The sequence below is a fragment of the Belonocnema kinseyi genome, chromosome 4 (assembly GCF_010883055.1).
Source record: "Belonocnema kinseyi isolate 2016_QV_RU_SX_M_011 chromosome 4, B_treatae_v1, whole genome shotgun sequence".
NCBI classification, from domain to species: Eukaryota; Metazoa; Arthropoda; class Insecta; order Hymenoptera; family Cynipidae; genus Belonocnema; species Belonocnema kinseyi.
Window position 1 is genome coordinate 149823043 of NC_046660.1, and position 6457 is coordinate 149829499.

Consider the following 6457-nt stretch of genomic DNA (forward strand, 5'->3'; position numbering starts at 1 on the left):
GTGACGTATGCGTATACAGCGACGTCCCAGTATTCAGAGACTTGCATTAGGCCCTATAAAAATCGAAAGTACCAGCATGAGCCAGATTAGTTCTTCTCTATTTCCTACGATTTTCTCGAACTCAAGCTGTCTAGTCCAGTGTTTCAAACCGGAATTCGTCGTGTGTTGGTGTACTCTTGTGACAGTGTTGTGCACTGGGAACCCCGAGTCTGGGATTTCCCCTTTTGGATTACTTCTACATCCAAAAATTAACAACAACTAAGAATCAACCTGCTTTTGGAACATCCAGTCTAATGTACACCCCCTCACTCTCTAACACTATGCAGATGTCATATTAGCAGTTCTAGCAACCTGGACATTCAGTAATCGTCAATTATAATAAATCACTGGTAAGCATGATTTATAGTCAGTTCTAAAATGCCTTTTGTTCAATCTCCTTGGACTACAATAAATTTGATCCTTTTATTTTAAGGTACTGGTCAAGGACTAAACTCGTCTTCCGTCAACTTCGTGCTTTGTATGCATTTTATTTTACAATTGTTTACAATAAATTACTTTCACATATTATTATTGGCTACTCTTTCCTCTTCCTTGTGCGAGATCTTCAATCTCAACTAAAACGAGAAATCTAATTAAAGGGGGAGTATTTTACGCTCTTAATGACGTAACAGTTCCTAGCAATAATTAAAATAAATTTTTTATTGCCAAAAATTAATTTCAGGAGATTATTTTAAAAAATTTCAAACCATTACAAAAGATTTTAAAATGATCAAAGTATCTGAAAAGGTTTAAAGGCAATTTATTTTATAATTTAGAGAATTAAAAAAAATCAGTAAAAATTGGAATAATTTTTAAAGATAAGAAGATTAGAAGGTCTGACAAGATTAAAAAAAAAGAATTATTTTCCTAATATTCAAGTTAAAATTTTTATTGATCTTGTATTTTGAATAATGAACTTTAAAAGAAAATTAAAGAAGGCTTTTAAACACATTAAATGATTTCCTAAAATTTCGAACAAGAGTGTAGAAGGTTTTAAAAGCAAAATGATTCAATTCGGTATGATTAGAAATTTAAAAGATGTAAATAATCGAATAAATTCAAGAAATATTTAGTAGAATTAAAGTAATTCAAAAAAAATTTAAAATTTAGAAGAGTTTCAGAACGTAGGATAAACTTATTTAAAAAACTGAAAAATCTACAAATTCTTGTAGAAGAAAAAAAAGATGCGCCTGGAAATTGTGTACAAGTATTAGTCTTTAAAATTAGAATTCTAATGATTCTTTTAAAATTAGTTTTAGCACATTTCTTCTCAGGCTGAATCCTCGCTTTTAATCGCAAGAGGTTTAATTGTTTTCAATCAAAAAAGTAATGAAATTAATTTTGAAAAATTTAAAAAGAAAATACATCCCTGTATGCTTAAGTATATAATTTGTTTACTTAGAATAAATTCTATGTAATTAAAAAAAAGTTTATTTGAAGTGCATATAAAATTAGTTAAACTATTTCTAAAAATTGAAAACATTTAGGTATGGTAGTATAAAAATACACTTAAAATTTAAGATTTTTGTATTTAATTTTGATATATATATCAAAATTAAATACAAAAATAATGTACAAATAATAACAAAAGTCGATAAACGAAGGACTTCCATACTTTTTGTTTCCGAAAACAGCTTTATAAAAAAATGTGTGGGATTTTCTTACAGACGACTGTATGAATGCCTGAACTTTCTTATTTTCATTTTTCAAGTGTATATTAATCTGCTTCTTGTTTAGGGCAAAATCATATCCTTAATAACGGTAAAAGAAATATATATTTCTGAAACTGGTCCATAAGGTTAAAGCCAAATCCGCACAACCGTTTGTTAACATTTTTTGATTTTTTTTGTATAATTTAAAAGGCGATTTTACATAGTAGTTTACTAGCTGATGGAGATATTTTTATAACTTTATTTCTGAAATCTATTTCCTAAGCAACATATTAAAATAAAATTTAGGATAATTTAGAAAATTATGATTATTTTTTATTTTTTAAATTAATGTATACAGAGTACAGTCTTTATATGAAATTTCACGAAGGTTTTTTGTTCAATGTTTGACCCTAAGGCAGAATCAAGGAAAAATATTCTAAACACAAGTTCCTTAGTTATTAAGATACTATATAAAAAGGTACTTTTAGAAAGGTACATTAACCTAGCACCTCCACAATCGAATTTTTGAATTTTTCATAGCTCAGAATTTTGGGCTTTTGTTGGGCTTTTTTTGGGCTGCAATAAAAATTTTTGGGCTCCTTTACTTTTTTCAAAAAATCGATTTTCTTGTGGAGGTGCCAGCTTACATTAACCCAGCACCTCCACTTCTTTAAATCACTAAATAATAAAAATTCAATTGCATCAGAATTTTGGGCTTTTTTTGGGCTCTTAAAATCCGCAAAAAAATTTTTCCCCAAACCAACCCTTAACTTCGAAAATCAACCCCCTTCAAAAAATTGAAAATTTTCAGAAATTCATCAATGGAATATATTTGGGCTTTTTTAGAGCTCCCAGAAAAAATCCACTTCGATTTTTGGGCTCCAACCCTTACAGTAAAAGTTAACCCCATTGGAACACGACGATATGAAATTGTCAAAAAATAACTTTTATTAAATTTTTAAGCTTAGATAAAGTCTCTGATTTTTAGGCTCCTCAAAAATACACGCTACGATTTTTGGGCTTCAACCCTTAAAGTCAAAAATCAACCTACGTAGATACTACTTTGTCAAAAAATCAATTTTTCTAGAATTTTTCAATGGTAATAGAGTCTCTGATTTTTGGGCTCCTCGAAAATACCCGATACGATTTTTGGGCTTCAACCCTTAACGTCAAAAATCAACTCCTCTCTACCACGTAAATACAACTTTGTTTGCAAATAAATTTTTGTAGGATTTTTAATGGAAATAGAGTCGCTGATTTTTGGGCTCCTCGAAACTTTCTTCCAGAATTCATTCCGTTCCATTTTTAGTTAACAATTTATCTTTTTTAATTTAAAACCCAACTATATCTTTAAAAATTTAACTAATCTGCCGTTGATTTACTTGTTTTTTCTGACACAAAAAATTTTTCATTTAAAAATTCATTTCTTACATCGAAAATTAAAATTATTTAGCAGAAAATTAATTTTTTAAGCTGAAAATGTAACTATTCTATTTTTGGTTAAATACTTCTTTTCTACTTTTAATATTCACTTTTAAAGTTGAAAACTTAGCGATTTTGTTAAACTTTTTTTAAATTCTTTTTTTTAAGTTGAAAATACATCCTTTTCTAACAAAAAATGATTCTTCTTGTTTAAAGATTGATTTTTTGGTTAATAATTTTAAATTTTTGTTGAAAATTCGTTTTTTTTAGTTAAAAAATAATTTTCTTATACTGAAAATTTAACTGTATCATTTTTGGTTCAAAATTCTTTTATTTAAAAATTTAACAATTTTGTTGCAAAAGGGCTGTTTTATTTTTGCTTGAAAATTGACCTTTCTCTGTTAAAAATTAATCTTTTTTGGTAGAAAATTATTATTCTTCTTAGAAATTCATCTATTTTAATTCAAAATTAATTTCTTTGGTTGAAAATGCATTTTCTGGTCAAACTTCTTTTCTTTTGGTATAAAATGGTTGAAAGTGAAATCATACTGAATTCTTAACAAATTGTTACAAGTTTTAGTTATTTTTGAATCAATTCATAATTTGTAAATATGTCCTAAACTTATTCAAAAGGGAAAGCACATTTTTTTAACCAACGTAAACTAAAAAAAAACTGTACAACAAAATTGCGCGAGAAGCCTAGATAAGAATTAAGTTCTTTATTTCTTTTAAAAATATATATAACATGGGAAAATTGCACAAAAAAATCTACAAAATCTATTACACCCCTTTAAAAATATTTACAAAATAATCAAAAAATTGGTGTTCTTTTTTCAATTTTCTTTCAGAATTTATTCCATTCTATTTTTGATAAAAATGTATCTTTCTTAATTGAATATCCAACTATTTTTTAGAAAATTAAAATTTTTTATCTGAAAATCTAACTATTATATTTTTGGTTAAATACTTCTTTCTAACTTTGAATATTCATTTTTGACGTTGAAAATTTAACGATTTTGTTCAAGTTTTTTTAAATTATTTTTTTAGTTATGAATTCATTTTTTTATCAATAGGAAATAATTGTTCTTGTTTAAAAATTGATCTTTTGGTTGGTAATTTAACTGTCTTATTAAAAATTCGATTTTTTTCAGTTGAAAACATATTTTATTATACTAGAAATTGTCCATTCTCAGTTAAAAATTAATCTTTTTTGGTAAAAATGTATTCTTCCTATTTAAAAATTCATCTACTTTAATTAGAAATTCATTTCTTGGGTTAAAAATGGACTATTTTGTTGTAGATTTGATTGTTTTTTTTGTTAAAAATTAATTTTTTACATGAAATTCAATTGTTCCATTGTTTGTTAAAAGTTAATCTATTTTTACTTAAAAATTAATTCATTTTGTTGAAAATTCCATTTTTTATCTGAAAATTTAACTAGTCCATTTTTGGTTTAATGCTTATTGTGTCAGCTTAAAATTCGTTTCTAAAGATCATAACCTTCCTTTTCAAATCTCACTCCACGCGCCCCATGTGCATTAGTCAAACAAAAATCATTGTAAAAGAATATTAGGAATATTCAAAAATATTTTTAATAAAAATTGATTTGTGTATGTGTGTGTAATAGCTAGAAATTTGAACATTTTTTGTCAAGGCATAATATTTTTCTTTGAAATGCAAACTATTTTCGATAAATGCAAACAATACAGACAGATAATGCAATGTAGAATGTCTCAGTTTTGAAAGGGAGCCAGACTTCAATTTATGTTTAGAAGACAAGTTTCTATGTCTTAAAGACATAAATTGGTCTCTTGAGTCAAATTTTGATGACTCCAACACGAGCGGCTTATAACTTCGAGTGTATAACTGTCCTAGCAAAAAGAGTCATTCTGACTGTCATAAAAGCTAATCTTTGTTAATGATTAAACAATCTTGTATATATTCAATCAACTTCTTTACAGATTTTCATTTGTATCATACTTGTTTGACAATGATACCGAAAATGTTGTTTGTTCATACGCACTACTAACGCCCTAGGAGATCCTTGTAGAAAGTTACAATCTTGATTTTTTTGATGAAAATTTTAGAGGATTATACTCTTTCAGACCCACAGAATCTGAATTTTTTAATTGAAAATAACTAATTAAATAATTACAAGTTTTTCATTCATCAATTTTAATCTCATTCATGAGCCGAACAGGGTTTGTATTGAGGCAGGTTTACTTGAAACAAGTAAACGTCATCTTGGCCAAGACAAGGCTTGACTTGATACAAGTAGACGCTGTTTTACCTGACGTGACCATAAAAGTAATACGAAGGCTTATGTCTCGACTTAGTTTTGAGATGCAGCCAGACATCGATGTCTTGGAGTCAAACTCAAGATATAACCAAGTCGAACTCAAGTCGAAGCATTTTCACTTGGGTTAGAATATTGAAAAATTTGAGTTTTGTAAAACACAAAGTTGAAAAAATATTGATATAAAAACTTCTGAAATGTTACCAATTATAGAAATACAAAATTAAAGGGGCCATATCTGGGCCAGATCGGGCTCCCAGTTTGGATGCCCAGATCTGGGCCCTGTCGGGTATGGCATTTCATTTACGGTCCGGCGCTAGACTGATTACCCTATCAGGCCCACATTTTTCCCAATCGGGGCCCCACCGGCGCACCACCAAAATTACTGTACGGGTTACCGTGAGACTTATTTGCTCTTTCAAAAAACAGTTTCACAGAGTTATGAAGGACAGTAAGAATATCAATGTCAGGCAGTATCAAGCAGATCGGTTTGGGTCCCAAAAACCGCCTCACTGACACCCCTCCTTCATACAACTTTTTGATAGACTTTTGATAGATAATAGGGAAGAATAAAGTGTTAGAAGTTTGGGTCTGACCACAAATTTGGTTTAAAGTTTCGGTGCTGTGCAAAAATATATTTTTGTCAAACGTGGCTTTTCTATCGACCATCTCTTTCTACATTTTCGCTTGCTTTCTCGAGATTTATCAGATACTTTGAGACGAAACTATTTCTTAGGATTAATTTACAAAATATTTTCGACTGCGATCCCCCTACAGTAGACGCAAGTATAATTTAATTCCAGGTTTGGGCTTAGACTTATTTCAGAGTAAGTCGGCCATTTCAAAAGTCGTTTATACAACACCCATAACGCATAGGAAATAAGAAGGAAATACTGGGTGTTTTACATACCAGGTGTATACATATGAAACCGGTATTGCCATCTAACGGCCAGTAGGCACACTTGTAGGCACTGTCGGAACTTACCATTTGTGCTAATTGACGTATTGTCATCTGTCAACAATATCCAATACCAAACATTTCAAGTTT

The 6457-nt window shown here is 29.0% G+C and overlaps 1 protein-coding gene across 1 annotated transcript in view; it reads right to left on the bottom strand.

Annotated features, from left to right (window-relative positions):
- The window catches only part of LOC117171159 (voltage-dependent T-type calcium channel subunit alpha-1H-like), a 1009801-nt gene that overhangs the window by 576781 nt on the left and 426563 nt on the right, over nucleotides 1-6457 (bottom strand). The gene's annotated exons all lie outside the window — the stretch shown is intronic.